The sequence below is a fragment of the Eumetopias jubatus genome, unplaced genomic scaffold (genome assembly GCF_037043125.1).
Source record: "Eumetopias jubatus isolate StellerSeaLion01/CBP00866 unplaced genomic scaffold, mEumJub1_p1.0 scaffold_4, whole genome shotgun sequence".
NCBI classification, from domain to species: Eukaryota; Metazoa; Chordata; class Mammalia; order Carnivora; family Otariidae; genus Eumetopias; species Eumetopias jubatus.
The window spans coordinates 165,453,578-165,477,758 of NW_028274810.1; positions in this window are offsets into that span (position 1 = coordinate 165,453,578).

The following is a 24,181-nucleotide window of genomic DNA, read 5'->3' on the forward strand; positions in this document are numbered from 1 at the left end:
TGATATGAGGATAATAGATGTTCAAGTGGTTGTACTCTCTGTCTCCATGTGGCTTTATTCTTCTAGTTTATGTATTTATTCTCTCCCTTTGTCTTGTTTCACCCTCTCTCCATTTTTTTTTCTTTGTCCACAGAGTGAGGCAGCAAATTACCTGCCTTTTACCTGCCTTGTATACAATGCAAATGGAGAAGCTCATGACAAATGACAGGAGCCGACAAACATCTGTTTCAGGTTTAAAAGCATATAGTTGAAATCTCAGCAGAGAGAGGCTCAGCCTCTCAGGAAGCATATTGGAGGGCATAGCACAGAGGCCATGAAGAATTTAACAGCAGCAGCTAGCTGCCAACAGTTAGAAGTGCCTTCTCAGAAAGATGGCATTGAAGCAAAATCTGTGTCCAGCAAGAACAAGAGCCAAGAATGTGAATGTTAGGGCAATCTACAATGAAAGGACCCTCAAAACTGTCGTGTGTCATGATATCACTAGTAAAATGTGGACCATTCACAGTCAGTGGCAACAGGAATCCTGGAGAATACACACTATTCAGTTTAGGAACTTACTTAACATGCACTGACTTGTCCAGTTTACCAACGTGATTGTCTCCTGCATATTTCAGCAGAAAGAGTACTATGTGAATTTACAGTCATCAGAAATGACGGTCATGTGGTTAGAAACACACCAGACTCAGAGCCAAGTTTCCTGGGCTATATTCCCAGTTGGGTCTTCAGCACTCTGTGTGGCCTGATGCATACTGTTTAACTCTTCATGGTGCAGCCGAAACTGGGAGGCAAAAGGTACATATCCTCTGGTGAGATCGACATCATCCAAATCCTTAAGAGAGCAGTAAGGCATTTGAAACCAGAGGTTTCTTTGAATTTCAAAGTACAGTGATGGTTGCAGTCTTAGATGTTAACATGTGTCAAGTGCCACTGTATTTTAATGAGCTCCTAACTAAAGTGAAGTCATTTTAGGAGAGCTTACCATACAATACTGAAAGCTGTAAATAAGAATTAATTAACACTGTAGAACTGGAAAGGCAAGAACATAAAAGCACAGGAGGTGAGCAGGAAGAGTATAAAACATTAGAGCAGATTGAGAGAATGCAGGTGGCTGTTCACAGTTACAGATGCTTAACAACTGGAGCTGTCCAGCTAGGGTCTCACCCTTCAGAAGGTACTCATGGCACCTTGAATGAATCTCAAGAACACAGTGATAAGGATTCCTTAATTGAATAGGAAGTTAGGCAACATACTCCCTGTAGTCATCCAGTTCAAAGATCCCAGGACCTTTGAGAGTTTAGTGCTAGCACTGATTAGCCTATATCTTTCAACATATCTCATACGGCCCTCCAGCAAAAATGAGACTAAAGGACTTTTGTTACCTAAACAGCAGAGATGAGCCTTTCTTTCTCCAGGGTGGCTGAGCTCTTGCTTAGAGACTCATAAAAATCAACCATTGCTTTCAAGGTTACCTCTTTGTCATGTACACTCAGAGATATTGCCCATCTCTTGAGGTTCGAATTAAGGGACTCCCATGGGGATAAAAATGCATTACTTGAGAAATACGTCTGAACGATAAATGAGTTTCCTCTAAGAGGAAATAGAGGGATAGAGGAGGAGAAAGAGAAAGAAGGAATTTCTGAGTTGGACCTAAATGGGAGATTACCTCTTTGAGTCCAATTACATGAGGACAGAGCTGATAGTTGCTTAATCCTGAGACCCTGAGGCATGTCAATGATTTCAGATGTCTTTCAACACACATGGATTATATTGTGGAATTTCAGACTATTAAGGAAACCCACAAGGCTATGGAATCATAAAAGAAAAGACCTGTGGGAGGAGAATTAAAAATTCTGCCTCCAAGCAGATGTTATTGCCAGGAGTATTTGAAATGCTTTGGAAGTAATTTTAATTTTAAAACACTTGCAAAATTAAGGGGCATACATCCAAGTTGCCAATAAGAGAGCTATTAATGAACAACTAACAATGAGGTGGTTCTTTATAAGATATCTTCTCGAAAAAGACCACTAACATGTTTAGAAACCTTAGGGGAATGCTTGCCAACAGTGACAGAAATGGAATGTAGCTACATTACTGAAACAAAAAAACAAAAACACACGTGTAACATATACAGTTCGTAGCAACTATTGTCTACCTTGAAAGCTGTGAGAAAATGGTTGTGATTTTTAAAATGAATTAAGATATAAATATCCCAGAATAGCACACTTGCTTAACTAAAGGTACTGTGTGTGTGTGTGTGCAAATGTATGTGTAGCTTTGATCTAAAACCTATCTAATCAAAATTTGTTCTATAGACTAGTAACATTGACATTGCCAGGCAGCCTGTTAGAAATGCAGGATTTCAGGCCCTATCTCTGAATTAGAATGCATTTTATTAAGATTCTCTGATGATTCATATGCTTTTTTAAGGTTTGAGAAATACTATCTAAATCACTTTTTTTCAGAGACACAGAGACATAACCATATGACCATTAAATAAACTATTGTAAAAATCCATTGATCTAGTAACATGGGGAGAAGAAAAGACAATATAGGTGTATATGTATTTTTGATATAGGGGATACAAGTCAACTTGTGCTTCATAAGGAAGAAAGGTCATGGGGAAAGTACCTATATATAATAACTCCCGAAGAAATTACTTAGTAGTGGTCAGAGTCTTTTTAAGACTGTTATTTAATTCATATTAAATAGATTATTGAAACAATGGAATGCAGTATACATGAAAGTGCTTTGTAAATTGTGACATGTTATATAAACAGAAACTATAATTGTATTCTCTCACCTCCAGGACAGAAGCTCCAATCATCCTTTGCTCCTCACTCTGTTTCACATATCCACTAGCTCTGTAAAATATGTGGATTTATTTTATTTTTATTTAAGCATTGTTGACACACAATGTTACATTAGTTTCAGGTGTACAACTTAGTGATTTGACAAATTTATACATTTTGCTATGTTCACTACAAGTGTAGCTACTATCTGTCCCATTACAGCATCACTCTTACAATATCACTTCCTGTATTCTTTATGCTCTAACTTTTATTCCCATGATTTATTCATTCCGTAACTGGAAGCCTGTATCTCCCACTTCCCTTCCCCATTTTACCCAAACCCCCACCCCATCTCACCTGGCAACCATCAGTTGTGTATTTTATCTCTGAAATGTCTCACCAAACTACCCCCGTTTTAATAGCATTATTATGTCTTCTTTTTTTATTTCTCTATTTTTCAGTTTTATTTATTTATTTAATCATTCAGTTAGTTTTTATTTTAATTCCAGTTAGTTAATACACAATATTATAGTAGTTTCAGGGGTACAATATAGTAATTCAACAATTCCATACATCACCTGGTGCTCATTCTGACAAGTGCACTCCTTAATTCCCATCACCTATTTCATGCATCTCCCCCACCTCCCCTCTGGTAACCATCAATTTGTTCTCTACAGACTCTAAGAGTCTGTTTCTTGGTTTCTCTCTCTTTCTCTAAATCACTATTATGACTTCTTAAAGTTAATCCCATTATCTTTTTCTAGAATTACTCTAGTGTCTCTCCTCTCATTCATTAGTCACATTGCTTTTTGATACCTTCTTGAAAAGCAAACAGAATCATTTCACTCACGTATATGTAATACTCTTGGCGTCCATTGTCCATAGGATCAAGTTTAAGTGCCTGGACCTTAAAGGGGTCTTGAGATTATAAATCAATTATATGTTATTATTAAAAAAGCTCAGTAAACTATAAGATAACATTGCATAAATTGTGTATTAACTTCTCTTTAATATTTTCTTTCTTAATTACAAGTCTCAGTAGCATTCTAGAGTCATCAACATTTGCAGACGTCTAATGAGCTTTGCAAAATTTTCACAGATTAACCATTAATAATTACTAATCAATTTATGACATTTCAGATAAAAGGCTGATATCCAAGATCTATAAAGAACTTACCAAACTCAACACCCAAAATTCAAATAATCCAGTCAAGAATGGGCAGAAGACATGAACAGATATGTCTCCAAAAAAGACATACAAATGGCTAACAGACACATGAAAAAATGTTCAACATCACTAGCCATCAGGGAAATACAAATCAAAACCACAATCAGATACCACCTTACACCAGTTAGAATGGCCAAAATTAACAAGACAGGAAATAACAAGTGTTGGCGAGGTTGTGGAGAAAGGGGAACCCTCTTACACTGTTGGTGGGAATGCAAGCTGGTACAGTCACTCCAGAAAACAGTATAGAGGTTCCTCAAGACGTTAAAAATAGAGCTACCCTATGATCCAGTGATTGCACTACTAGATATTTACCCCAAAGATACATATGTGGTACAAACAAGGGGCACATGCACCCTAATGTTCATAGCAACAATGTCCATAATAACCAAACTGTGGAAGGAGCCAAGATGTTAAAGAAGATGTGGTTCATATATACAATGGAATATTACTCAGCCATCAGAAAGGATGAATACCCACCATTTGCATCAACATAGATGGAACTGGAGGGTATTATGCTAAGTGAAATAAGTCAAGCAAAGAAAGACAATTATCGTATGGTTTCATTCATATGTGGAACATAAGGAAAAGAGCAAAGGACCACAAGAGAAGGGAGGGAAAATTGAATGGGAAGAAATCAGAGAGGGAGACAAACCATGAGTGACTCTGGACTCCAGGAACAAAACTGAGGGTTACAAAAGGGAGGGGGTGGGGGGATGGGGTAACCAGGTGATGGGTATTAAGGAGGGCACATGTTGTGATGAGCACTGGGTATTATACACAACTAATGAATTGTTGAACACTACAACAAAAACTTATGGTGTACTGTATGCTGGCTAACTGAACATAATAAAATATATATATAAAATGTGTATTTATATAACATAATAAAATATATATATATATATACTTAGAGGGTAACTGATGAAGGGTGAGGCCTTGTAAGAATAATAGAGTTTTACTGTCTAATATGTATTTCCATTTATAATGTTATAGAGAATCACAAATTTAGTGGATTCAGAAAATGTGCAGAATAAACATACAAAATATTCTCAAATTTTGAGCTTTTTGTCTAATTAATATTATATATAGATATATAAAATATATAGTTGATATGTTATATACTTATATAAATTTTATATATTATGTAATAAATATATATAATTATGATACATAATACCAAAATACTGCATTTTCAAAATATTTGAGAAATTCTATAAAATAAATATAATACTATCTATATATAGTATAATTTATTTTACTATATTACTCTGTATTGTTGAAACCAGATTCAAGTTTCTACATTTTAATTCACCATTATCTCTCTCTTTTTTTAAATCTTTCTTACAAAAGTGATTAGGAACTAAATGTAACATAATGATATTTGAATGATTATTCCAACTTCTGTGTGTTTATTTTTCTTCAAGGAAAAAAAAAACCTTTTAGAGTTTCTGTATTTTAAAAGCATTAAAATTAACAATTTTAAGTGTGACCAAACTTGAGCTTTCTCATTGGAAATAGTTGTGAAAATCATAGTTCCAAAACAGCCTTTTAAGTCCCTGACAAAACTTGATTTTAAAATAAACAAATAATACAAAATAATAAAAAACAGTTGTTAAATGAATATTTAATGTAAGAATAGAACAAAATTGTTTTATATTCATACAAGATCTTCAAAACTTAACCTTCATCTAAAAAAGGAGAAGCTATTACAGAATTTGCTCCAGCAAAACAAAACAATAAATAAAGATATAGATATGTAATCCAAGAAATAGTTCTACATAAGAATTTTAAAAAAAGGGGAATTCCAATGATGATGGTGAAGGGAATTATCACAATAAAAGCTTTGTGTAGCCTGGAGAGGAGCCAGTCTAGATTGGAAAAGAATTACAAAGAGTCCCAATATAGAGTGTTTCCAAGGAAAAATAACTGAAATTGATGGATATTATAATGCTTTTTAAATATGCTGAGAGTATTTTTATAAAACAGTGTAGGAGGAAAGAAGTATAATTACAGAATACTATGTGATTCTACTATGAATATTTATAAATGCATAATAATATAAACAATGAATAGTTCTATAACCCCAAAATATGAAATTACTCTATGGTAGGATGAAGAAAAGAGAAGTGTGAATTTGTATGTTTATTGGGAAGGGGGTGGTGCTTGAAAGAGAACTTAATACTCACCTTTGTTACAGGAAATGTTTAACTTACCAATTACTGCGTAAAAAATTGTCCCAAGTTATAGGTTAAAACAACAATAAATATTTATTATTTCACACAGTTTCTGTAGGTTAGGAATTAGGGAATAACTTAGCTGATACTCTGGCTCAGGGTCTCTGATAAGATTGCAGTCAAGATGTTGGCTGAGAGGGGGCAGAGCAAGATGGTGGAGGAGTAGGAGACCTGGATTTCGTCTGGTCTCAGGAATTCAGCTGGAGAGGGATCAAACCATTCTGAACACCTACGAACTCAACAGGAGATCGAAGAAAAGAATAGCAGCAACTCTCTGAATAGAAAAGTGACCACTTTCTAGAAGGTAGGACTTGCGGAGAAGTGAATCCGAGGCGATATTCGGGAGGATAGACGGCGGGGGAGGGGATCTCTGTTGACCACTTCTGGCAAGTGATAGAGCAGTGGAGCCCCAAATTGGAACTTTTAGAAGTCAGCTCCGCTGAGGGACGTCACTCCAGTGGCTAAGTGGGGGGTGGAACCCTCATTGGGACAGTGTGGTCTCAGGACCCTCGGGGTCATAAGAAGACTGGGGGTGCCTGAGTGCGGCAGAGCTCCCAGGTATTGGAGAGGGGAAGCCAGCTGCAGAGACAGAGCAGAGGCGCAGGCTCTCAGCTCGGGGTTGCCATAAACCATGATCCGCGTCACGGTCAGGCCACTTCTCCTCCAGCAGGGACCCAACAAGCGGCAGATCTGGGGAGACTCCCCTTTCTCCCCCAGGAGGAGTGGCGCAGGAGCGCACTGCAGGGATCTGCTGGGTTTGGAGACTCCACACGGGGTCGGGTGCCAGAGATAGAAACGCTCAGTCACAGGCCAGGTGAGCACGGAGTGCGGCCGGAGACCGGGGAGACTGGAGTGACTGACTGCTTTTCTCTGGGGGCGCACTGAGGAGCAGGCCCCTGAGTTCTCAGCTCCTCCGGGGCGGAGAGTGGGAGGCCGTCATTTTCACTCTTGTCCTCCAAAGCTGTACGGAAAACTTGCAGTGAAAAAAAGCTCCTGAGAGCAAACCCGGGCAGATTGCTTAGCCTGGACTGGCAAGGGCGGGGCAATTCCGCCTCCGGCAAAGACATTTGGGAATCACGGCAACAGGCCCCTCCCCCAGAAGATCAGCAAGAACAGCCAGCCAAGACCAAGTTTACCAATCAATGAGAATGGCAGAATGCCAGAGCTAGGGGAATACTGCACATAGAATCCATGGCTTTTTAACCAGGATTCTTTAGTATTTCAAAGTTAATTTTTTTTAACTTTTTTTTTTTTATTTTTCTTTTTCCCCTTTTAACCAACATCTTCTCAATCCTTTTTCAAAAAATTTTTATTTTTCATTTTTAGAGTCATATTCTATCACTTCATAATAGTTACCCTTATTTTTGGCATATATATATAAGTTGTTCTCTCTAAAATTTTGAGATACAGTTTCTTCTAACAGATCAAAATATACCCTAAATCTCTAGTGTATGGCTTTGTTCTACTCTCCTGCCTGATCACATTCTCTCCCTTTTTTTCTTTTTTCTTTTGTTTAAATCGCCTTCTATCTTTTTTCAAACAATTTCTTATCTGATCAATTTCTTTTACAAAATTTTTTATAATTTTCATCTTTACAATCATATTCCATCCCTTCATCGTATTAGCCCTTACATTTGTAAATATATAAGTTTTTCTTTCTTTAAAATTTTGGGAGGCACTTTCTTCTAACAGACCAAAATACACCCAAAATCTAGTGTGTGTCACTGATCTATGCACCAGCTTGATCATATTGGATCATATTGTTTTCTTTTTGTTTTGTTCGGTTTTTGTTTATTTTTATATTTTTCTTTTTCTTTTTTCTTTCTTTCCCTTTCTTTTCACCCAATTTTGGGTCTTTTCTGATTTGTTTAGAGTATATTTTCTGGGGACATTGTTACCCTGTTAGCATTTTGTTCTCTCATTCATTATTCTCCTCTGGGCAAAATTACAAGAGGGAAAAAATCACCTCAACAAAAAGAACAGGCAGTACCGACTGCCAGGGACCTACTCAATACAGACATTAGTACGATGTCGGAACTAGAGTTCAGAATGATGATTTTAAAGATACTAGCTGTGCTTGAAAAAAGCATGGAAGTTATTAGAGAAACCCTTTTTGGAGAAATAAAAGAACTAAAATCTAACCAAGTCGAAATCAAAAAGGCTATTAATGAGGTCCAATGAAAAATGGGGGCACTAACTGCTAGACTAAATGAGGCAGAAGAGAGAATTAGTGATATAGAAGAGCAAATGATGGAAAATAAAGAAGCTGAGAAAAAGAAAGATAAAGAACTACTGGATCATGAGGGCAGAATTCTAGAGATAAGTGATACCATAAGACGAAACCACATTAAAATAATTGGGATCCCAGAAGAAGAAGAAAGAGAGAGGGGGGCCGAAGGTATATTGGAGCAAATTATAGCAGAGAACTTCCCTAATATGGAGAAGGAAACAGGCATCAAAATCCAGGAGGCACAGAGAACCCCTCTCAAAATCAATAAAAATAGGTCAACACCCCGACATCTAATAGTGGAACTTATGAGTCTCAGAGACAAAGAGAAAATCCTGAAAGCAGCTCAGGAGAAGAGATATGTAACCTACAATGGTAGAAACATTATTGGCAACAGACCTATCCACAGAGAACTGGCAGGCCAGAAAGGACTGGCATGATATCTTCAGAGCACTAAACGAGAAAAATATGCAGCCAAGAATACTATATCCAGCTAGGCTGTCATTGAAAATGGAAAGAGAGATAAAAAGCTTCCAGGACAAACAAAAACTAAAGGAATTTGCAAACACGAAACCAGCCCTCCAAGAAATATTGAAAGGGGTCCTCTAAGCAAAGAGAGAGCCTAAAAGCAACATAGACCAGAAAGGAACACAGACAATATACAGTAACAGTCACCTTACAGGCAATACAGTGGCAATAAATTCATATCTTTCAATAGTTACCCTGAATGTGAATGGGCTAAATGCCCCAATCAAAAGACACGGGCTATCAGATTGGATAAAAAACAAGACCTATCAATATGCTATCTGCAAGAGACACATTTTAGACTCAAAGACACCCCCAGATCGAAAGTGAGGGGGTGGAAAACCATTTACCATCCTAATGGACACCAAAAGAAGCTGGGGTGGCAATCCTTATAACAGACAAATTAGATTTTGAACCAAAGACTGTAATAAGAGATGAGGAAGGACACTATATCCTACTTAAAGGGTCTATCCAACAAGAAGATCTAACAACTGTAAATATCTATGCCCCTAACCTGGGAGCAGCCAATTATATAAGGCAATTAATAACAAAAGCAAAGAAACACATTGACAACAATACAATAATAGTGGGGGACTTTAACACCCCCCTCACTGAAATGGACAGGTCATCTAAGCAAAAGATCAACAAGGAAATAAAGACTTTAAAACACACCCCGGACCAAATGGACTTCACAGAGATATTCAGAACACTCCATCCCAAAGCAACAGAATACACATGCTTTTCTAGTGCCCATGGAACATTCTCCAGAATAGATCACATCCTAGGTCACAAATCAGGTCTCAACCAGTACCAAAAGATTGGGATCATCCCCTGCATATTTTCAGACCACAATGCTTTGAAACTAGAACTCAATCACAAGAGGAATGTTGGAAAGAACTCAAATACATGGAGGCTAAAGAGCATCTTACTAAAGAATGATTGGGTCAACCAGGAAATTAAAGAAGAATTAAAAAATTTCATGGAAACCAATGAAAATGAAAACACAACTGTTCAAAATCTTTGGGATGCAGCAAAGGCAGTCCTAAGAGGAAAGTATATAGCAATAGAAGCCTTTCTTAAGAAACAAGAAAGGTCTCAAGTACACAACCTAACCCTACACCTAAAGGAGCTGGAGAAAAAACAGCAAATAAAGCCTAAACCCAGTAGGAGAAGAGAAATAATAAAGATCAGAGCAGAAATCAATGAAATAGACACCAAAAGAACAGTAGAACAGATAAACGAAACTAGGAGCTGGTTCTTTGATAGAATTAACAAGATTGATAAACCCCTGGCCAGACTTATCAAAAAGAAAAGAGAAAGGACCCAAATGAACAAAATCATGAATGAAAGAGGAGAGATCACAACCAACACCAAAGAAATACAAACAATTATAAGAACATATTAGGAGCAACTCTATGCCAGCAAATTAGATAACCTGGAAGAAATGGATGTATTCCTAGAGATGTATCAACTACCAAAATTGAACCAGGAAGAAATAGAAAACATGAACAGACGTATAACCACTAAGGAATTTAAAGCAATCATCAAAAATCTCCCAACAAAGAAAAGCCCGGGGCCAGATGGCTTCCCAGGGGAATTCTACCAAACATTTCAAGAAGAATAAATACCTATTCTTCTGAAACAGTTCCAAAAAATAGAAATGGAAGGAAAACTTCCAAACTCATTTTATGAGGCCACCATTACCTTGATCCCAAAAGCAGACACATGAAAAGGAGAATTACAGACCAATATCCTTGATGAACATGGATGCAAAAATTCTCACCAAAATACTAGCCAATGGGATCCAACAGTACATTAAAAGGATTATTCACCACGACCAAGTGGGATTTATCCCTGGGCTGCAAGGTTGGTTCAACATCTGAAATCAATCAACGTGATACAATACATTAACAAAAGAAAGAACAAGAACCATATGATCCTCTCAATAGATGCAGAAAAAGCATTTGACAAAGTACAGCATCCTTTCTTGATCAAACCTCTTCAGAGTATAGGGATAGAGGGTACATACCTCAATATCATAAAAGCCATCTATGAAAAACCCACAGCAAATATCATTCTCAATGGGGAAAAACTGAGAGCTTTCCCCCTAAGGTCAGGAATGCGGCAGGGATGTCCACTGTCACCACTGCTATTCAACATAGTATTAGAGGTCCTAGCCACAGCAATCAGACAACAAAAAGAAATCAAAGGCATCCAAATCAGCAAAGAAGAAGTCAAACTCTCACTTTGCAAATGATATGATACTGTATGTGGAAAACCCAAAAGACTCCACCCCAAAACTGCTAGAACTCATACAGGAATTCAGTAAAGTGGCAGGATATAAAATCAATGCACAGAAAACAGTGCCATTCCTATACACCAACAACAAGACAGAAGAAAGAGAAATTAAGGAGTCGAACCCATTTACAACTGCACCCAAAACCATAAGATACCTAGGAATAAATCTAACCAAAGAGGCAAAGGATCTGTACTCAGAAAACTATAACATACTCATGAAAGAAATTGAGGAAGACACAAAGAAATGGGAAAAAGTTCCATGCTCATGGGTTGGAAGAACAAATATTGTGAGGATGTCAATACTACCTAGAGCAATCTACACATTCAATGCAATCCCTATCAAAATGCCATCCACTTTTTTCAAAGAAATGGAACAAATAATCCTAAAATTTGTATGGAACCAGAAAAGACCCCAAATAGCCAGAGGAATGTTGAAAAAGAAAAGCAAAACTGGTGGCATCACAATTCAAGCTCTATTACAAAGCTGTCATCATCAAGACAGTATGGTACTGGCACAAAAACAGACACACAGATCCATGGAACAGAATAGAGAGCCCAGAAATGGACCTTCAACTCTATGGTCAAGTAATCTTCGACAGAGCAGGAAAGAATGTCCAGTGCGAAAAAGACAGTCTCTTTAACAAATGGTGTTGGGAAAATCAGACAGCCACATGCAGAAAAATGAAACTGGACCATTTCCTTACACCACACACTAAAGTAGACTCAATGGTTGAAAGACCTCAATGTGAGACAGGAGTTCATCAAAATCCTAAAGGAGAATACAGGCAGCAAATTCTTCGACCTTAGCCGCAGCAACTTCTTCCTGGAAACATCGCCAAAGGCAAGGGAAGTAAGGGCGAAAATGAACTATTGGGACTTCATCAAGATAAAAAGCTTTTGCACAGCAAAAGAAACAGTCAACAAAACTAAGAGGCAACTGACAGAATGGGAGAAGATATTTGCAAATGACATATCAGATAAAGGGCTACTATCCAAAATCTATAAAGAACTTATCAAACTCAACACCCAAAGAACAAATGATCCAGTCAAGAAATGGGCAGAAGACATGAACAGACATTTTTCCAAAGAAGACACCCAAATGGCCAACAGACACATGAAAAAGTGCTCAACATCGCTCGCCATCAGGGAAATCCAAATCAAAACTTCAATGATATATCACCTTACACAAGTCAGAATGGCTAAAATTAACAAGACAGGAAATGACAGATGTTGGTGGGGATGCGGAGAAAGGGGAACCCTCCTACACTGTTGGTGGGAATGCAAGCTGGTGCAGCCACCCTGGAAAACAGTAAGGAGGTTCCTCAAAAAGTTGAAAATAGAGCTACCATAAGATCCAGCAATTGCACTACTGTGTATTTACCCCAAAGATACAAATTTAGGGATCCAAAGGGGTATGTGCACCCCGATGTTTATAGCAGCAGTGTCCACAATAGCCAAACTGTTTAAAGAGCCAAGATGTCATCGACAGATGAATGGATAAAGAAGATGTGGTATATATATATATATATATATATATATATATATATATATACACACACACACACACACACACACACACACACAATGGAATATTATGCAGCCATCAAAAGGAATGAAATCTTGCCATTTGCAACGACGTGGATGGATGGATGGAACTGGAGGGTGTTATGCTGAGTGAAATAAGTCAGAGAAAGACATGTATCATGTGACCTCACTGATATGAGGAATTCTTAATCTCAGGAAACAAACTGAGGGTTGCTGGAGTGGTGGGGGGTGGGAGGGAGGGGGTGGCTGGGTGATAGACATTGGGGAGGGTATGTGCTATGGTGATCCCTGTGAATTGTGCAAGACTGTTGAATCACAGATCTGTACTTCTGAAACAAAAAATACAATATATGTTAAAAAAAAAAAAGAAGATAGCAGGAGGGGAAGAATGAAGGGGGGGAAATTGGGGGGGAATCGGAGGGGGAGACGAGCCATGAGAGATGGTGGACTCTGAAAAACAAACTGAGGGTTCTAGAGGGGAGGGGGGTGGGGGGATGGGTTAGCCTGGTGATGGGTATTAAAGAGGGAACGCTCTGTAGGGAGCCCTGGGTGTTATACGCAAACAATGAATCATGGAACACTACATCAAAAACTAATGATGTACTGTATGGTGATTAACATAACAATAACAAATTAAAAAAAAAGATGTTGGCTGGGACTTAAACGGGGCTAGGGAATTAGCTTTCCTGATGGCTCATTCACTTGACTGGCAATTTGGGCTATTGGCAGGAGGTCAGTACATATGGACCTCACCACTTGGACCTTTCCTGGCTTCTCCAGAATGAACGATCCAATTAGAAGATCCAATGTATTTTATGCCCTACATGCGGAAGTAATACATCAGCATCTCCACAATATCTTGTTGGTTATGTGAGCCACTCAGACCTATTCAAAATGGGAGGAGACTAAACAAGGCCGTAAATCAGTAGGTGGGCGTTATTTGGGGTCATCTTGAAGACTGGCTACCACAGAGTGTTTTTGGAAAATAGCTAATTATTTTAAAATAAAAAGTTTGAATATTATTCAGAAATATGGTGTTGACTACCAAAAGAAACAATTAAAAGAGGTGAAAGTGTATGCTTCGGGGGAGGATAAATGTAGGGAATGAGGGACATGGTACTATTGTATTTTTTATTTTAATTTTATGGATTTAGAATAAAATACATTAATTCATTGATAAAAATTAATTTGGTAAACAGTGCAGATCAAAGTATGTTCACTGAACTAATAAACATAACAAAACTGGAGATGTAGGTAAAAGGGAAACCACATTTGAGTTTGCTTAGGATCTCTCTCATTGGGTTTGATTCTGTTACAGGAGCTTCTAACAGACTAGAGCCTCTTATCTTAATAATTTAATAGGTACATTCCTAGAAAAACCCTACTGTTTTAAAGGGTCTTTGTCTACCTTTTTTGTCCCACTGAATTTGAGGCTATGTTTTCATCTTTCTATAATTTATGGAGGAATTGGGGTCCTGAATGAACATATATGTAGTAGTTGCTACTGTGGATATGTCATGGCCCTGGGTAAGAGGGGTTAGCTTTAACTCATCTCAGGGATTGTCTTAATGCTTTAAAACAAAGTGTATGAACACCGTGGTCTATGTTTTCTTCAAGGTCTGTAAAAGACAAAGGCACTCTTTCAGTTTTCTAATCAATCCTTAAAACAGGCACATACTTTTCTCTGCCTCCCCTAGACAGCCTTCAGAAATCTTGGGTAATAATCTCAAGGCTTTTAAGACCAATGTGCCTGGTGGATAAAGAAAAATCTCATAGCTTAACGAGATTTCATAAATTTATGGACTTTGACAGCCTTGAAAGAGGACAAGCATGAAGGAACTCTTCAAACAGCCAGTATGTTTGTGTTGGTGTCTGCAAAATAGCCAGCTGGAGAGCTGTGTCATTCTCCACTAAGAGGCTTGTAGATACATTAGACTTTAATGGGTATGAAAGATTATATAATTGAATTTGTAACCATTTGGCTCCAGGAGGTATACAAAAAAAATTCATGGTGAATAGATAAAAGATATAGTTAACAGTGGTAAATTCTGACATGAAATATTGGTTACATCTGGTGAAATACATGAAGAATCCAAAGTACTTAAAGGCAGATGGTTGGAGTTGGAGTATGGGTGTTGATTATTTTGTGAAGGGAAAAAGCAGTCAGGTGTTAGGATCATACGGAAATTGTATTGTTATCCTACAGATATGAAATGTCCTGAAGTTCTTTTCTAATATATATATTAGATATAATATATATACATATATATAATATATATTACAATATATATAAATATAATATAATTTATATATATACATATATATCCATCCCCCTAATGTTTAGGAAGTTGTTTCTAGAAAAGAAGAACAGCACCATGACCTAAAGATAAGATATTTATTTTCCACATGCCAAGAATATATCAAAATAAAACCCAAGAGGTTCATGTTGTGGTCAAGTAGACTGAGAGATTTTAATGCACTTATTCATGGCATAATTTCAGACTTTGCCTATAGTGGGCATTCAAAAGATGTTTGTTAAATCTGATAAATAAACAAATGCTATATCAGCATGGCCTTTTCTTCATCCAAGACCTCAGCACACAGCCAGAAAAAACTTGGGCTTTCCAAAAGCCATCTGCACTCCAGCCAGAGTCATCAATTCTCCTTGGTCCTTTCACTCACTATGAAGAAGGTCTAGATAAACTTTGTGGGAAAATCTCGTTAGCTGCCCAGTAAAAATTTAGAAATGAACATATGGGATGGTTATATTAGGCTGTGTGGAGCCATTAGTCAGATTATATATCACAAAGTCCATCATTTGTCATTCACACAGACCATGATTAGAGGTGTGCAATCGGGCAGCTTAAGTGAAGAGTAACAGGAAGAGAATTAAATATGTGCCATTCCAGACATTTAATAGTAACCTCAGACTATCGGGTAATCAACAGTTTTGACAAATTCTTCTGAGTAAAATTATACATAATGGGTTAATATTCCAAAAATAATAAGCTGAAAGAATGATTATTTCTCCCTTAAATCATGTTCCCACAAAGCCTGCCACTATGGCCCCAAGGAAGGGAATGGGTTAATGATATCTCAAGGATAAGGAAGCTATCACATAAGAGAAGTCTTTTCTAGACAGAAAAGGAATAAAAAGAAAGCATTTCTTGTTCCAGGGAACATAAGAAGAAAAGCAGGAAGGCAAATGCTATACAGCTGTAACTCCAGGTTGCATTCCTGGGAGATGAAACATGGATTGCAAAAGGTAGATACTTCATATACACAGAGCAGAAGGCCAACAGTAGAAAGACTTTGACTCACTTCTAATTTGAGCTTTTAGGAGGAAAGCACATTGCAGGGTGCCCCATACCAGTATGCAATTCCCATTGAATGGAGTAGTGGCATTGAGAGCATGGCATATTTGAGCAGAGAGAAGAGCAAATGTGGTATATGCCAAATTTCCCTCTGATCATAAGTATCACAGAAAGCAATTCTCAGCATGCTGTAGTGGTGGAGAGATTGGAGGACAGAAGAGGGACAACAGTGAAGAATGAGGTAACCTTGTAACAGAGGCTGCAGGCGGAGATGAAGAACCCAAACCGAGTGGGAAAGAACAACCTGATTGAAATTTTGAAGACTTGTAGTACCAGGAGAGCTGATAAAAGCTAACAACAAAAAGCTCTAACATCATGAAATTATCTAAGATTTTCTCTATCCCCAGTGTCTTCATGGGCAGGATGGAGGAGAAACCCTAAATTACTGAGTATTTACTCAAAAGAGATTGAGTTAATCTGTGAGAGTCTGAAAGTCCCTCTTTTGGCAAATTGACAGATATATTTGCCCCCAGATTGCAACTACCTTAGCAGTGAGGGCATTTGGAGAAGATTAGGGAAAAGAAAAGAGCTAAATTGTTTTTGGAACAGTCTTGAATTGTGACACGTAAATTTTGAAATACTCTGTAGATGTTTACATAGGATTGTTTGAAGGACACATCTAGACTGTCTAGATGTTATCTCTGGATTAAGCCGAATGTCAACAGAGAGCCACACTTTTGGACCACATTCCTTTCAACCTGTTGCAATAATGCTTTACCTGACTTGAATATTGGTACTATGCCTCAGGTATAAGAGTGTTAACTGAAAGGGGAATAGTGCTATCTCAGTAATTCCAGGGATATTGTTAAACATGTTGTCAACCATATCTAGCATTTCCATGAGAAGTCTCAGTATGAGAAGCTTATTTCTTATAGATAATAGGAAAAAAATTTATTTCTCCACCAGAATTTGTATGTTTTTCCTTTTGACCATCTCAAACCTTATAATTCATTGTGTTTCCTTACCTGCTTCGGTTAACAGAACCTGACAGTCTATTTCAGTGTCTGCTGTTGACTCTAGGATTGTGTATCTACATATCCATCTGGTTTTGTATTTCTGGTCTACTTGTATTTTTGCCAGCCATGATTTTAAATTATTGTCTTTATTTTAATATTATTCTTATCTATTTTTAAATGTCACCTAATATTCCTTCATAATGACAAATAATAATTGCCATAACACATTGAGACTTCTTATAATAGGAACTCTTATAAGATAAAGTTTAATCCTCATAACAATCTATAACCTATGGGAAAGTTTCTATACATCTTTATTTTACTGCTAAGAAAACAGGTTTAATGAGATTAGGCAATTTACTCAAGTTCACAAAGCTAAAAGTGCTTGAGCTGGTCACATTAAAAAAGAAAAGAAAGTGTTCAAGCGAGGATAACCTATATCTTTCTGAGGGCAGAGTCTGATCTCTTAGTTGCTATAGTATGCCATCATTTTGGAGCAAAGTGAGATTTATATAAGTGAATTATCAATTATTAAACAACTATGAATTGTTCACTCAATTATCAAGACTCTGTTGAGCACTAAAGATCACAATAGAAATAATAATAAATAAATCAGCCACCCTGCATTCTTAGGGATATATAAGTTGGGGAAAAAATTATAGAAGAGAATTTGTAATTAAATGCATTCATGTATTAAGTAATAGAAGAAAGACATCTGGAAATGTTTAAATGGAGGAAAAACAGCCAATATTAATTGGGGATTTCTTATCAAGAAATGAAAATCCAGCTGAATATAAAGGAAGGTTAAGAATAAAATTGATGGAGGTGAAGACAGAGCCCTCCACATAAGGGAAATAGGTAGAAATTAGGCACAGGGACAAAAATGCAAGAGCAATTTTATGAGACAAAGTGATTAGATTGTAGTCAAGGAATAGGGTTTCATAAGTGAATCATTAATAAGTTTTAAATGTCTCAAAAATTCTAAGGCTAGAAGCTTGGGGAAAAAAACCTGACTAACAATTTGAGAAGAAAATCCCATTTGAGGAATAAGATGGGAAGCTTAGTTTACATGTGTTGAGTTTGAAATGATATCTATTTGGAAATATCAAGCTGTGGGGAATTGGGTAATGGTCAGGATTTATCATACTGAGATAAATGAGTGCTGGACACAGAATATATTCAGGTCAGGTTCTGTCCAGAAACCAATCAACACTAGAGAATTAGTTAATATGTGAATAAGTAACTCATCTTAGTCCAGACAAGGGAGAGGTGTAAAGTTTGAGAAGGTTATATAAATGAGAAAAAGAGGTGGAAAAAAACTAGAGGAGAGAAGGAAAAACAGAATAAACAATCTCTCGTTTGAAGCCTAAGCTATATGTTGCTAGGTATAGGTGGGTGGTTAGATAAGAGTGTGTACATCTGGAAGCAAAGAAAGACTAAATTCCATAAAATTTAGTAGACTATGGTTACAAAAACAGCACTAGACTTCCAAAAATATTCTGAGAAGACTAGAAATAAATATAATCTTCAAAATCGAGATGCAAGTGAGATCCTTGAAATTGTACTAGTTACTTAAAGTAGTGTTGGTAGACAGAGAAATATGTCAGAGAACAGTCCTAAGAAAACAATACGTGTTAGAAGTAAAAAGAATAAAAATCAAAGGAAAGAGATGAAGGAATGATTAAGACAAGGAGGAGAAGGAATTATGCTGGCTTCCTTTCAACTATGATTGTACACATCAAGTTTTACCCTAATTTATCTGCATTTAAAGATTATATAAAAATAAATACAAGACATACAATGTAGTATTATAGAAAATAAAGGCCTTGATTAATTTGAAATGTCATTGTGTAGAGGCTGCTGTTCCATGTACATGTAAGTTACTGATTGTAACATGTGTTTTGAAAAAATTTGAAGAATCTACTTACCACTTGATATTCACCACTATCTACTCTGGTGGAACCCCATATCCTTTCTCTGATGTGAATGCCCACATTAGAATCTCTAATGAAATGGGCAACAAATGCAAGACAAATGTGTACAAAATGTCAACAGTAACATTAATTTATGATACCTAAAAGCAACTTTTTAATCTTTTATCCCTATCAGCACACTGATACCAAAAGTTGATTTTGCCATATACCCCTTGAAAGGCATAGACGGCCTACACCAAGGACCTCCCCAACCCCACTCCCAGCTTCTCATTCAACTTACCTTCCTAATTCTCTTAGAGTGGAGGTTCTCAAACTTTAGCATTATCAGAATCATCTGGAGAGCAGGTTAAAAAACAGATTGCTGGGCCTGGATGAGGGTAGGCTCAAGAATTTGCTTTTCTAATATATTCTCAGGTCATGGTAATAACTGCTGCTCTGGGAACTATGAACACTATATGACAGCCATACTACCTAGTACAATAATAAACATGGACAGAATGGACAGATTTAGCCCTATTTCTATCTCTCAAGAAGTTGTTTTTTTTTACGTGTATGCCTATCCTCTAATTTAGTATCCCCCACACATCCCATACTTAGAATAAGAACTACCTCCTCTCTCAAAAGTTAAATCTTCAAACCATGACCTTAATTTCCTCCATTTCTAGAAGGGATAATCGTAGAAATGAGACATTTCTGCAATTATTCCTTCCCCTTCCAGGATTTCAGTATTTTGTCTCTACTTGTTTACCATTCCCTGACTCAAAGTTCATTCATGTCCTGCTTATTCTAGAACAGTTTTTGAATATTGTTTTCTAATGCTCTGGTCCACTCATCTTCCCTCCACATTTACCTTGTAACTTTGATATGCCTTCAGTCTCTGGCCCTGGGTCCTTTATCACTTCACAGTACCTTGTCAAGAAGGTTTTCCAGAGGTCTTTGCCTTCAAACTGCACCTCTCGCTTAAATCGCAACTTCATACTCTACACTGCTTTCTATTAGATAACTCCAAACTCAACAATACCAGAATGATTATTATATACTTCACAAAATATTTTCTGTCAACCTGTTTCTATTCATGTCACCATTGGTTGCCTATTCCTAGTATATAATGTAGCCCAAACCTACCATTTCCACCTTGAAATAGCTGCATATCCATTTTTCTCTCTCCATTTGAACTTTGATCACCCTATCCTAGGCAATCAGGAGATGACATGCTCAAATACATGCTTAATTAATTACTTGACTTCAGTTTTGTCCTAATTCCTATATAACTAACCCATTATTTACCAGAATTTAATAAACACCCTTGTGTTATTATTCTTCTGTTTGAAGTTTCAAAAGACTCTTACTCCACAAACATAAATCCTTCTTTCTCCGTCATACTATCTCTTCCTATTTCCCATTAATACTAGGCTAGTAAGGTCAATTGCCTCCATATGAGATGATGCCTATCACAACCTTGGTGGCTTTGCTAAGGATGTGTCTTCAGTAGCATAAACCTACTTCCTCTTTACCTCTCATATCTTCTCTATAGGCTTTCTAGATCACTTCTACAAATTGTCTCAAATCCTTTATCTCAAATCCTTTTGGGGACAAAATGAGGAAGTACAAACCAACATTTATCTCACCTGTAACTGATACCATTTTATTCTGTATTTGATTATATGCTTTATTATTCCTTCTCTGGCATGTGTAGAATTAATCTTCAAACTGTCACACAATCATAAATTCCTTTTGGACAACGACTGTATCATCTATAGCTTCACACCACCTAGAAAAGTTAGAAAAGTAGTCAATACATAATATGAACTCAATAACTACTTTTTGGCTGTTATTTACATACCTAAAAGTTAAAAAGAATACATCTCACCTTAATGAAAAGTACAGATCATACGATGAGTGGAAGAAAACCATATAAAAAAGTTTGAATTGTGATTCATATGAGCCTCTAAACAGTTAAAAGTTACCTTTTAAAAAAATGACTGCCCTTTAACATCTGAAGTAGAAGTGAAATTGTCTTACACAAACCACTACATGCAATCTTTATCTCTGACTAACAGTAACTAAAGCAAAGAGAACAATTTCCTAACCTTGTGGTGGGAAAATCATCCTGTAATACCCACTTTTCTTGCAATTTTCAGTGGTTTATTAAACAATGTTTTGATGTGTATATACTCCCACTACAGTGTAACGTCAGCCATGTAGTCCTTTAATTCCTCCAAGTTTGTGTTCTTGGCAGAAGGCCACATCTTCCAGCCAACTTCTCAAGGATCTGAAAAGTAACAAGTGGTACCCAGAAGTTGAAAAACCCTATAACACAAAAAGTTATGTTTTTCTTTTCCAGAAGATAGTGGGAATTAATCCGTAAGACATGCAGTGAGTCTTCTTCCTTCTTCTCTTTTCCTAGCCCTAAAATACCCCAAGTTTGTACAAGCACAAGCCTCACGTTTACCATAACTTTTCATATACTACGGGGAGAAAAGTGAGAAATGATATAGCAGGGCAGCTGACAGCAAATACTCTGGAAACACGCAGCTGCCCTCCAGCACGTATCCCACACTACTACCTCCCAGCTCTCAAACTGTCAACAAATTGCCCAGTCTTTCTTAAACCCAAACTTTTTTCTCTTTAAAGAAGGGACAATAACCTACCTCACATGGTTGTTGTAAGAATTAAAAGAAGTAACATATGGAAAACATTTAACACACAAATTCATACACACACACACACACACACACACATTCCACAGTACATTTAGGGCATCTCTGCCTATGTCCAAAAACCCTAGGAAGAAGGAGGAAATTGTGGGACTGTGGAGGTGGACAAGAGAGAAAAGGAAGGAGAATGTCCAGATGGTTGATAAAAGGAAAAAAGAAACATGTTCTTACAATAGTCTAATTTTCTTTAAGTGGTACACAGTTGAGAAGATAATCATAGAGTGATAGAATTTAAATTTTAATGTATGTGAATTTAAAGTGTGAATTTAATGTAATGAAAAAGAGAAGAAAGAGGGTCAAAGAAAACAACTATAACTTTGGGACACAGTTTCCCACACTGCTCATAAGTGCCATTCTCAGCTTCAGTGCGAGGTGTTCAGACTAGCTGCTATAGAAGCATATGCCAAATCCTGAAGAAGGTTTGGACTGAGAAAACTGGAGGAAGGAACTGAGAAAGAGGGTAAACTGGAATGTGTAGAACACATGGACTATAACCAGCAGTAAAGTGATTCAGTCAGAATGTCCGGGAAAACCCAGATGGCTGTACCATCAATAAGGTTTTGGTGTCACACTGTCCTAGCACATTGAGTAACATTTAGAACGGAACAGATTCAAATGTCCTTTGATCTTTCTCCTTGTTCCATTTTCCCACCAATACTGATGACCTCTGTGCTCACAGAATATCTGTGCATCATCTGAGCTACATGAGTCCATTGAATGATGCACTTGTTCAGAAAGAGATACATCTGACTGTCCAAATATTCGGGCCAACTCCAGAGGGTGCCAAGCAAGATCCACTTCAACAGATCATAATTTATACTGGCAGCTGGACAAACAAAAGCAGAGTGACGCATGAACCAGCTTAAGAAAATTGCCAATCCTCCACCAACTGCTTGTTATATTACTCTTAAGTGTTTCTAAATAGGTCAGTTAGAATAACATCATGTGGGCCATAGTAAGTCAGAAGAAAATAAATGTCACTTTTAGCAAGCTGAGTTCTTCCTTTAAATGCCTTACCTTCGCTTTGGTTCTTTTACTTAACCATCATCTGGTGAAGGGTAAAAAAGAAAATTGTCATGGTTTTGTGGTGGTCAGCAGTTTCAATGATTCACATTTCAGTGTGGCCCTGTGACAACTGTGGGTCTCTTCCAGGTGGTTTTTGGCATTACCTACATAGCTGGTCGTACAATGTATTTTGCCTTGGAGACTGGAAGAATAATAACAATGACCCCATCTCTCAGAGAACCACAACTTCACTCTGGCAGAGGTTCTGAGCCAAAGCTCTGAGATCGTGAGTTCTAGGATGGTAAGGAGTTCCAGAGTCTTGGGTCACCCAGCCTCTCCTTCCTCAATATTCAAATGACAAGATAATCCCTGGAAGTGCCCCAAATCTGTTCTTCTGGCTGAGGTTGGGTCTCATGTCAAAAGTGATCTCTAATAAGATTTTAGCCAGATGGGGTTGTGTTCATGGTTATGCACATCTGGAATTGTAACCAGAGGAACTTTGTCAGCAATGATAACTATAAAGGGCTGTTGACTTCTTTTTGCTGGTATATACTGTTCTATCTATAATGGTTTTGAGGGAGAAAATTACTAGGGTCTAGTTTTGAGGGAAGGAAATAGCAAAACTAAAAAGGAGGAAAGAGGACCTAAAGTGGTATTTTTTTTCTTTTGGTATATTAAGATAATGTATGATAGTCATACTCAAACTTTTTTCAATGTGAGAAAACAGAATCTCTAACCATTCCTATATTTATATATTTACCACTAGTCCAGAAGTTTTACTAACAATTATTAAGTGTCAATTTTTAGGGTGTAAAAAATTTTTATTCTACATTTTACATTTTTGTATTAGAACGTATTAGAAAAATGGATGCAGTCAGACAAAAAAGAAATGAGAGAAAATTAGTCCAGATAATAATGATTAGGAAGACAGCAATATCAAAACAATAACCACTTAGCTGATGCTATTGAGTTTGCTTGCACAAAATTAAAAAAAATAAATTATTATACTTTAAGAGAGGAAATCTACTTTGCAGTCACCTTAAACAATTATATGTGAGAGCTGGAAATTATCTTGGAGGTTATTCCATCTCGTTTTATTTGGGAAAACAGAGACAAAGGCACATCTCTACTCAATTCAATTTAAATCTGTCTCTATAATATAAAAAAAGCTGCATGCAATGCATGCTTAATAATGTTAATAAATGGGGAAAATCAACACAGATGTTTGTTACATTTTTATCTATAGATGGATCATGAATAAGAAGGCATCAGGGCACATGCTGGATGATAAAGGGATAGAAGAAAACCTCAAGTCATGCATGCTAAAAAATAGCAGCTTTAGACAA